Source organism: Furipterus horrens, unplaced genomic scaffold (assembly GCF_987537825.1).
Source record: "Furipterus horrens unplaced genomic scaffold, mFurHor1.1.pri manual_scaffold_5, whole genome shotgun sequence".
NCBI classification, from domain to species: Eukaryota; Metazoa; Chordata; class Mammalia; order Chiroptera; family Furipteridae; genus Furipterus; species Furipterus horrens.
Genome location: NW_028327175.1, coordinates 49,273,716 through 49,285,000, shown reverse-complemented (window position 1 = coordinate 49,285,000; position 11,285 = coordinate 49,273,716). Strand labels below are relative to the sequence as shown.

The 11,285-nt window shown below is 42.5% G+C and overlaps 1 non-coding gene across 1 annotated transcript; it reads right to left on the bottom strand.

The window, feature by feature from the left end:
- Positions 1-633: 633 nt before the first annotated feature.
- On the bottom strand, positions 634-740 carry LOC150008573 (U6 spliceosomal RNA). Its single transcript, XR_016511611.1, has one exon. It is a non-coding gene; the product is annotated as a U6 spliceosomal RNA (small nuclear RNA).
- Positions 741-11,285: the final 10,545 nt, after the last annotated feature.

Sequence of the window (11,285 nt, the reverse complement as noted above, 5' to 3'; positions counted from 1 at the left end):
TTGTAATCTTGTAAAGGACAATGGGCGAAGGTCTCGTGCTCCTCTAGCGGCTTCAAGCTGGACATGGTCGTCGTCCTACCTACCCTTGGGTCCAGAAAACCCTAATAAGAGTGGGGGTGTGGAGGGGAGGGTGGCCTTCCCACATGGGGAAGGATTGTGCAGACTCCAGGTCAGTTGGCTGTCTCTGGTCAACGGCGTGCTTGGTTTAACAGGCTGGTGTCCTTGTTGTGTTCTGGGGGCAACAGATTTGGCGAAAAGGGTTAAAAGACATCATTCAATCCATAACTACTAGATGACAAAAGGCAGGGATTAATTTTTCAATGTTCCATATTAGGAAAAAAAAAGGGCTTCTTTGTAAGAAGGTGTGCTAGGCACATCTCACCTGTCCAAAACCCTTTTGCCTATTATACTTAGTTTGGGCTGAGGTAAATAGTTTAGGTTTTCCCCCTCTCAGACCTCTGGGCCTTTTCTGTCCAAGCCATTAGGATAGAAAAGAGAAACCCGTTTTAAAGTGAGGCCCACAGACCACCCCATTCTTCCCCAACCCAGCCATTTAGTTCAGTCAAACCGTTGAGTCTCAGGAGGCAGCGCTGCAGAGAGGATTAAGTGAGGCTTATGCGTACAGACAATCACAAAAATATGGAACGCTTCACGAATTTGCGTGTCATCCTTGCGCAGGGGCCATGCTAATCTTCTCTGTATCGTTCCAATTTTAGTATATGTGCTGCCGAAGCGAGCACCAAAGCAACTTATTAATTGGCACTGTGGCTCAAGGTTTGAGTGGAAATAGCCAAGGAACCATAAGGCAAACATATACCCCAACTATTATTTCTTGTTATCAGCAGGATTTCCTGATTTTTAAAATATTTTAATGGTACTGAGAACATGTAGAAAGTAGAATCTGAGCATGGTAGGTAATGATTAGCATCTGCACAGGAAACTCCTCAGTAACTGAAGAATTACCCAAAGACAAAATTGGATCATTATTATGAAAACATAGATTATGGACGTCACCCATACAGACACACACCATGAGATTTGCTTTCTAATTTTTTGCCTGATGAATGGAAATTCCAAAGAACTTTGTTTTGATCAAATTGTTGACTTGGACTTCCCAGCTGAATCCCACTGTAGGTGATAAAGTGTCACCTAATTAACATGCCTCTGGTCCAGCAGCTTCAGTAGAAAAGAAATTATAATTCTTTCCTCTTGGCAAAGTGCTTGTTATTGAAGGGTTCCCGAGTCTTCCAAATTTACCTGCCATGAGGAGCTCTAGAGAAACATTCTCCTTTCCACCAGCAATTTGTTCCTCTTGTAGTTAGCAAGGGCCGAAGGTTTTTTGTTGTTTGTTTTCTTCTTTTTTTTTTTAAAGGTTTTTGACTAAGAGTTCAGAACTTATAACATGTATCCATTTTACATGAAAACTAGGCTTACATTACAGCATGCTTAGGTGACAGGATTCTCACTGGTTTCTGATTCAGAACATTAGTTCGTCAACCACTATTTTTTCTTGTTGTTCTTTAGCTTGTTGCAGATACACACAACACACATACACCAATATGGGCATGTAGTGAAACTGCTAAAATTGATGAAGAATTACAAGTGGGAAAAGTATATTGCATGTTTAATGCTCAAATCCAATATAAAATTATAAGGGTAATAATCACTAACAGCAATTGTGTCCCTGACTTTGTTTTAGTGTCATTAAAATCCTGTGGCGAAGTTTACCATTCATTCTTCCTTAAGAAACTGAGTTACTTCCTCTGTCTGAGCCCCTGTGGGAATGGGGCGGGAGGGGGAAGTCAGAAAGCTGACGTTTGATGTAAGGTGGCAATGCATTTTAAGAATCAGTTCTAAGAAGTTGGGGTGTGTGGGGGCGGATATATCATTGGACTTTGCAGAGGCAAACATACCCCAGCAGGTTGGAGACTGTGAGGAGTGGGGTCCTGCTGGCCACCACGGTCCCCTCCTGCCCGCCCCTCGTGCAGGCGTCCGTTGCACGAGTCCGGGCCCCGTGACTGGGGCTCCCGGGGGAGTTGGGCCCTCGCGCTCCCTCCAGGATGGGACAGGACATGACAGCCCGGTTTGTGCACCAGCATCCTTAATATTTCCTTCCTTTCAGAAGCAAATAGAGCGTTCCCTTATCTGAATGCTAATTTCCTAGTTAAAAACCCTCCCTTGCTGACAAGGGACTGAAAGAGTTTTAAATCACAGATGTAGAGTATCAAATGCAATAATGCTCTTGCAATAGTGCATTGAAGCCTCAATTAATTAACCCTTGGGCTAAGTAGGCAGGTACATGGCGGTGGCCGCAGGCGGTGGATGGATGAGATTTAAATGTGCATCTCATTTCCCCAGCACGGAGCATGCCGTTTGGTTCAGAAAGGAGTCATTTTGCACACTCGCCTCATTTACTCGCCGCTTTAATCCTCCTAATTCCACCTGAGATCGGGAGAGAATTGAAAAGGAAGGCGAGGAGCAGGGGCTGCGGGCTGGGCTTTTGTGCGCGCAGTCCCCCGGGGCCGCGCCGCTCAGGGCCTGCAGCGGGCTCTCGCCTCCGAGCGGGCGTCAGTGGGAAACGTGCACGGCGCGGTCCAGGGGGATGGGGCTGTGCTCACATTTTTTTAGTGGGTGCGGGCAGTTTTGGAGGAGGATGTCAAGCTGAGCCCACCGACCCCAGGTTCAGGGTCCCTGAGCCAGGCCGCAGGTAGCGTCCGGCGCACCAGGGCGCTGGGAGTTAGAGATCGCTGGGGACGGGGCGGGGGGGGGTGAGGGGGGGGTGCGTGGAGGCGAGGCCGCAGCGCCCCGACACCCTGTGGGCCTGAAGGCGGGGTGGGGGCTTGGAACCCGCCGCGTTCAGAAGTCCAGCCGCCCGGGTGCAAGAGCCGCATCCCACCCCGACCCGGTCGTCGTGTCCCGAGCTGATTAGGTGTAACTCTCCAGCTCATTTCTCTCCACGCGATTTACCATCTGTGAACTCGTCTTTAACCTAATAAAAATCATCTAGCTTTTGACTAACAAGAAAAGGAAACAGTGCTCATTGTGGGGTTTGGGGAAAATGGCTTCACTAATGTGCAGGATGAGAACGGGGTGATTTATAGGCGGTTTTAACTGTAGGCTATGATTAGGGGGCTGGTAGTAAGTGCATTAGATGTCTAAGTGTGGCAATAGAGTAAATAGGCGTTTTATTTATCGCAGTGCCAGGGGCCTCTTAGCGGAAGAGCGCTTCTCCAAATTGAAATATAGCAGAGTTTACACTCCTGATTAGGGCTTCAAGCGCAGAGCCCAAGGCTATCAGCTAAGCAGAAACAACGCTTGCTGACACCTAATTGTCACTGGATTAATGTGCAAACAGGGACAGTGAACAGCAACAACAAATAACCTAGTGTCAGAGTCGTTGGTGGCAGTGTCCACTCTCAGTGACTTGGGGCCAAATTGGAGTTTATATGTCAAAACGGGCTCGGATCAATGTGTTGGGCTCCTCCTGCGAAGGGCAGTTGTTGATCTATGTGTGTGTGGGCATATAATTTGCTGGGGAGTGGAGGGGAGCAGGCAGACGGAGGAGGTGAAATGCCTTTCCATTAATTTTTTTTCTGCTTTATGCTCCCGAATTCACAGCTATTAAGATAAATTTATGTGAATCAGGTCTTCCTCTCCAAGATCTTGTGACTTTCGCCTGTGTCTCCATATAAAATTTAATAACCCTGTTTGTGAATCAAATCATTCCCAGAACAACAGATTCAATCTGGGTTGCCACCTGTCTGGCTTTGGACAGAAACAACCGAATGGGCAGCTGGGTTCCAGCTTTTCATGGGGGCTGGTGGTTGGTTGGCTGGCTGTTGGCTAACTGAGTTTGCCCTGGGGTTTTCCAGAGCAAGAACTAGATGTGTCTGAGGGGAAAAAGAGGACAGCCTTCCATATTCCCTGACCACCAGCCCCACCTTTTCTTTAAATGACCAAATTGGTGGCAGTCTATTTAAAAACACACAAAAATTCATAACAGTCCAAAGCAAATGATGAAATAGGTTACCAACCAAGAAGTTCTTATGCTCACTCATTTTTCTTCTGCAATTAGCCATTTAGGGAGGGGAAAAGTCACAAATACATGAATTATGTTTCTAAATGTATTTCTAAAGTTCTTAAGTTTTATTGAGCATGAAAGTTGGTCTTTCCCTGTGTTAAGGACTGAAGAAGCTATAGAAGTAGCTAGTAGCTCAATGATGCAAAGTCTTATGATTTAAACTTGACATTTGCAATTTTTTGCAGTAAAATATTACTTTCTTTATTTCAAGACTTTAGTTGAAAACCTCGTAATTCCTTTTAAGCTCCATTTGATTGTCAATTGCACAACTCTCTCAAAAGCGTAGGGCTTATGATTTTCATACACACATGATTTATGCTTTCTATGTCACAATATAATGTACTTTGGTACAGTTCCTACTTATTTCTTTTGCATCATGAGAGCCTTCCCTTTTAGAGACTGGAATTTTTATAGTGAAGCTATGAAAGAGTTGTGACCTGGCTGTAGATCTCCTTGAATTGTCTGAAATTGCCATTTTTGCTGCCATAGCCAGCCTTCTATGCCATTGCATTAAGTATTTTCAGAAAATGGTGATCTGGCTATCTGCATATTTGGATAATAGAATGAAATAAATTTTCACTACTGGAAATTTTAATAGCTGGCCACAGAAAGCCCAATCATTGTCAAATATAGGGACAAGGATGGCAGAACATGTTCTGAAAGTTGCAAACACTGAAATTCCTTTTAATCCATTTGCTCTCAGAAAATCATGAAGCTGTGTCTGCAATGGGGAAATCCTGGCTCCATTTAACTAATAACATGCTGGATGAATTCAATATATTTTTAATCCAGCTGTAGAACTCTGAATTCATCCAAGCTGCTGACTAGAGCACACAGTTTTAAGTTAATAATTCTCATTGGAACAATACTTAACCAAAGCATCACAAATAGATATTAAGTTTTTTGAAAAAATTAATTATGTATGTTTTTATGATAAAGATTGGAATCCACACAGGAAACATTTTGTTGATCCTAATTATTATACTTTGTAGATCTTACTTTGTAGACACCTAAAACTGGGAGGAAATTTAGAGACAATCAAATCCTCTTTATAGCCCTATTTGCAGATGGAAAAACTGAAGCCCAGCAATCTTTCTCTCAGGCACACACGCAAACATACACACACAACAAAATCTTCCACATAGTCCTCATATACATTAGTATTCCAGTCAAACTATAAACATTGTAAGCATATGAGAAAAATATTGAATTTTTTGTCATACATTGTCAATATTATTTGGGCATTTAGACATGAAAATTTTCTGACACATAAAAACTGACTTTTTAAATTATGGATTTAAGAAATAATTGAAATTTGAGTTATTCTTTGCTCACTTGCAAATTGTGCAACAGAATTAAACTTTTAAAAGAATATTTTAATATTTGAACAAGTTGCCGTATTTCAGTTATTGGAGGTTGGGGTTATATTATGTCTCTTCCGGTTTTCTGCACCTTTTATGGCTCACTCTTTCAGCTTTTTGCCTTCTCTTTTGGGCTCCACAGGGAAGAAACTAGGACTCAAAGTAATTGATTCTATTCTTGTTTGATAAGATATTTCATGGAGGAAGTAAGACAGAACTCCATGGAGAATGGAGTTTGATTATCACATGTACCATGGCTCTCCCTGACTCTCAGTACAATGGGCAGCCAGGGGATGACCCTGATTATAGGAAAGAAGGGAGTTTTGGTTAGATTTTTAAGTAACTCTGCTGAAGAGATATAGACTTATTTGTGTATGAATCCCTCTTGGAGTTTCTAATGACTTTTGGGGTACCAACGTCAGGATATGTCTGAGTTATTAAGTCTCTGCCACATTGGTGTGGAAAGATTTTAAGAGAGTTGAGTAAGCCAAAATGAAATTATGTCAACCAAGAAAAAAGAAGCCCCCGAGAATTTTGAGTATGGCTATTTAAATCAAGATCTAATCTGAAATTGCTTGCAATATGGTCAGGCTCTGGGTGTTGTTTAGTGGCTCTGGGAAGAATATTCCCTTTAAGGAAACTGCTGAAAACTAAGGTGGGGACCACCAATGGGGCTTTGAGCCTGGAGACTGAAGTAGTATGTGTACTGACCTGCTCCACACACCTCTCCCACCCCCACCTCGAGTTCTTGAGAATTTTAAAACCAGAAAACCAGTCATCATCAAAATAACTGGTACTGGGTATATAACTGGGCACTTTTACATAATAAACTGATTAAACTCTATTCTAATTTCATAGAAACAGTGACACAGAACTCTGTGAAAGGAAGGAAGAGGGGAAAGCTATTCAGGAATTAAGTCCATGAAAGGAATATCATTTTTTCTGGGTGAAAAATTGTGGAAGCACTTTGACAGTAACCAAATATTTGGAAGAGAAGGACCAGGTACTGAAGAGAACAGAGCACTACTGTGTGACCAGTGGGAGGCATGGGCTATGAATGGTCCATGCCTGGAGGGGGGGGGGTGACCTTAGCCAAGTCTCTACCAAGCCGCCAGGTATTTATCTTCCTAATCTGCAAGCAGAGGACCAGGCACACCATTGCTCCAGGTGAGGTCTGTGAGCCCTCAAAGTCAGCATCTGACAAGCTCCCCCCGGAGTTCCCTTGCACCCTCAAATGTAAAATGCTTGTGCTACACGTTTTCTTGTAAATGTGAGGGTTTTAATCTCTTGCGCTTTAGCAGTTGGAGCTCTAATACTACAGTCAGGAAAAGACGTGAAGAGACACTGATGACATTTAAAATAGTCCTTCAAATCACAGGAGTACTTCATTAGGCAAACTCTTCAAGGGCCTTCTTAAATGCATGTGCTCGTAGCAACTTCAGTGGTTGTGACTATTTGCTTTGAAGGCTTTCTCTCCATCACAATACTTTTCTGTAATTAACAAAAAAATAGGTTGGATTAAAAATACTGTAAAATATCGTCTTCCTAATTTTCTCCCTTATTTAAATTACTGTCTTTAATTGTCATGTGCTTAAGAAATACCATGAGTTCGTGTATATAGGTAGTAACATGATATTTTTTTTGGGGGGGGGGCCATTTTCACCTTCTTAGATAAAATGAAAAGCCCAAATAGCCCAAATCAATATTTTTTCAGGATTTTGCAAGGAGCCCAGTTCTTTAATATGATAAAATATACATCTACATATTGTCCTTATACTTAAACAATTAAAGGCAGACCAGATATACTGTATTCCAAACATACATGTTATTTTTGGGGCAAGCAATTTTTAGAAATTGCTTTTTTTTCACCCTAGTATTGGAGAGCTAATTCTATTATCTTGTTAGAACTGGATTTTAACATCCAGTTGTTTCTGGTATGAGGCCTACAAGTTCTCTCAGACTCAGTGTGTATCAGTTTGTGTTCTTACATGGTCAAAATTAAAGCAAAAGTATGTGGGAAGCAGTAAGCAGCTCTTTCCACCAGGTCTGATATTGCTCGTGGAGGAATAATATATTGTGTGCTTTCTGTATTCTCTTTGTAAGGCGGGATTTTTTTTGTTCTGACTTGAGGGAAGTTTTTCTGAAAGCACATTTTTTTAATGGTCTTCTTTCCCCTTCTCAGGGAGGGACTATTGATTGAGTGGACACAGCTTACTGTAGCTGTTCTGGGCTGCCAGCAGCAGTGTTTCCTGTGATTGATTTTATATAGCACCTTTTATACTTGCGAAATCCCAAAGCACTTAACAAAGCAGTGAGTGAGTCTGATGCTGATGCTGATGCTGATGGCCCAGGCAGATGTGTGCGGAAGCACAGGCCCACAGCAGTTCACGTTGCCTCAGATTCTTGAACTCTGGGCAGGGCCCGTTGGCCAGGTCACCACCCATTCTTCTGGTCTGCCAGGATCTCCAGACAGGAAAGGACATTTAGCCATCTTCTGAGAAATCCCTGGGCTGCCATCCTGACCAGACATAAACTGCTCAAGACAGATGAGATAAGCCACTGTGGGTGGCTTCAGACAAGTGATTCCCTTTTTCTACAGGCCTCTGTTTCCTCAGCAGTTCAATACAGGGGTTGAACTTGATGGTTTCGTCTAGTCAGAAGGTCTAAGACTCTGATTTCATGAGCATTTCCAGAGCCTTGAGGGGGCACCCAGCATGGCGTCAGGCCTCTGGTCAGAGGGAAGACTCTTTGGCTTACTTCAGTACCAGATGAGAACAGAAAAGACAAGGAGGACATCTCTGGAAATGCACCGCTGGCTTGACCTCTGAAGGAGAGTCCATCACTGCACATTTCTTTAGCTCCTAGCACAGCACTAGCATCACTAGATGTTTGTTGAGTGAAGACATGAAAATGCAAAGTGTCTTTTCAGTGTCACAGAAAGGGAAATTTCAATCCTGACTGATGGGTATTCATGACCTAGCTCTGTCTACCTTAGCAGTGAGCATGCAAAATAAGCCAGCCGTGTCCCCATAGAAACAACAAAATTGGGACAAAAAATAATGCCCTGTGCTTTTTCTACCCTGATTCCCGATGCAAGAGGCCAAAGCCAAAGCTGCTGGCTTTCCTTGGCAGTTGGAGAGTGGGGGGAAGGAGAACTCTGGCAAGGTGAGAACAGGCTTCGGCTCGGATTGGGAACCTCCAGTGACGTGAGTCAGAGGAAGGAGCACTATGGAGAGACAAAGGAAAGGACATCACCCCCACCTTGTGCAGGTTTGGGAGTGGCAAGGAGATGGCATTGTAGGAACAGAAAGAAAGCTATGATATTGTTCTTAGGAACCCAGGCCATTCCCATTTTTGAAGCTGCGGCAGTCTCCACGGTGGCTGTGTGGGCAGAGTTGGTAAGGTGTTCCCTGTGGCTCCAGCTGCTTTTATGCCCTGGTGTCTGTTTCATTACACATCTGACCCCCCCCCCCCGCCCCCCCAGTTAGCTTGCTCAAAAGAGAGAGGGAATGTTTGAGTTAAAACAGATATGTGCACTCCTCCTTTCCTGTGCTTTCGTTTCTTTATATGCATGACCATAGCTTTGACATTCCTTTTCAAACAAATAGCTATTGCCTTATACAGTGCATGTGATCTATTATCTTGTGTGCTCTTCAAATGGCTCGAGGAAGCCAATGGTATTATTATGCCCGTTTTACAGGCAAGAAAGCTGAGGCCCAAAGAGATAAGTAACATGCCCATGGTCACACAACTAGCAAATGGTGGAGCTTGAATTCAAATCAAGTTACTAGATGCTACTCACTGCCCACTATGCCTTGCTGTCTCTATTTCAAACTGAAAAAATAAATAAATCTTGCTTGAAAAAAGAAACTTTATTCTTGGCTGCTGTGGCTCAGTGGATTGAGCGTCGGCCTGCGAGCCAAGTGTCGCTGGTTCGGTTCCCAGTCAGGGCACATGACTAGGTTGCACGTCAGGTCCCCAGTTAGGGGCGCAAGTGAGAGGCAACCACACAGTGATGTTTCTCTCCCTCTCTTTTTCCTTTCCCCTCTCTCTAAAAATAAAATAAATAAATAAACAAATTAATTAATTAATTTTTTAAAAAAGGAAAAAAAAAGAAACTTTATTATTATGACATGCCAGTATTTGAAGGATTAAGTTGTGAATGTTTATAGTTTATTTTTGAGCTAAACCACACAGCTAGCTGGCTGCTTACTACTCTAAGCTATCAGCTAAAATATACTTCACAATCCTCTTCTTTTAGGAACAAATAAACACCTATGATTTTTCACCCATAAGGTTCACGGCATTCTATTGACACCATTTGAGGGACCTCCTTCCTCGAGACCTCAATACCTTGACCTCTAAGATGAGAAGCCTGGGCTGGACCAGTGTGCTACCAGTCCCTTTCAACCAAGAGCCTGTGATTCTGAGCTGATGATGGTCTCGTGACTTCTTAGCTAAAGAACAGGAGCAGAACTTGGGTGGTGTGACTGGCAACTTGGTTTAGACCACACTGGCTTACTAGGAGCTGATGGTGGCAGGCACTGGGTTCAGGGACACAATAGGGCTCTGGGGTCTAGTGAAGCCCCCCAAAGGGGCCAGAAGATTGTACAGTGTTGCTCACATGTTTACCTTTCACTGGAGAATTTAAAGACATATTGCTTGCCTACATAGGAGTAATTTAGAAAATATCTACTTCTGCCTAATCCTTCCTTATATACACTGGGGTAAAAAGTCCTTTTTAAATAGATGGGCATTGAAGAGACTTTAAAAATATACCACACACACACATTGTATTGTATTCTTAGATGCTTCAAAGAAAAGCAATTCCAGACAAACAGGGAACATACCTTGAAAGTCCAGCCCAAGGATGGGTAGGGCTGCTAGTGTTTCTGACTGACATGAATGAGCTGAAGAAGAACCTGATTAAGAGAACAGGGCCTGCCTCATGGAGACTCAGGGAGTGGGGATCACATGGCTGTTTTCTTAGGAAGAAAAGTCTGTCAAAGCCACAGGGAGTTCTTGCAGGGCCAAGGGAGAAAAAGTTGTTCCCTTGGAGAGAGTGGCATTTAGGAAAACTGAAAATTACTTCAGTAATATTGTATGTTAGAATCTTGGTAACCAAAAAGAAATGCAATAAAACCCCTTGGTCTGAAGGTTCCTTCAATATTTTACAAATCACACAATCGTTTCCAGCTTTAGGCACAAAGAAAAATCCACATGACAAACCTTATGGAACATTAGCGATGTAACAGAAGCTACATCAGCCGAATACCAATGAAATTATCCCTACCTGCTGCTGGTGTTGTCGACAATGTGAGGGAGAGGGTCTGGTTTTTTTCCTGTTAAAAATGGAAATCGGTGTTTGAGTATTCCATGAAGTTCTTCAGGTTCATTAACAAGGTCAAAATCAATGTTATTTTACTGTTTGGAATCATTTTTGGCGGAACAATGAAAAGAAACCATAGTAGAAGTAGTCTTAATATAATCATTTTCTTTTCATTGTTCTTTATGGGAAAATAATTTGGCCCGAAATTTAGTGGTCCCATCAGGGAGGTGATATCTTTAAAAAGGTGGTCTGAAGGACAGGTTTTACTGTACTTTAATAGGCTTATAGATTAATATAAATCTTAATATTCATAATCTTTACCATTTCTTTTCTCAATATCTGCTCTATCTATACATCTATTTATAATGTATGTTTCAAACACAAGACATACTTGATTTTTATTGAATATACTGATGGTGCTACAGGGACAGCTACTTGACCTAGTTTAAAAAAAAAGAAAAAGAAAAGAAAAAAGAGCAAAGGGGTCAAATGTATGGATAGTCTACTGCTAAAA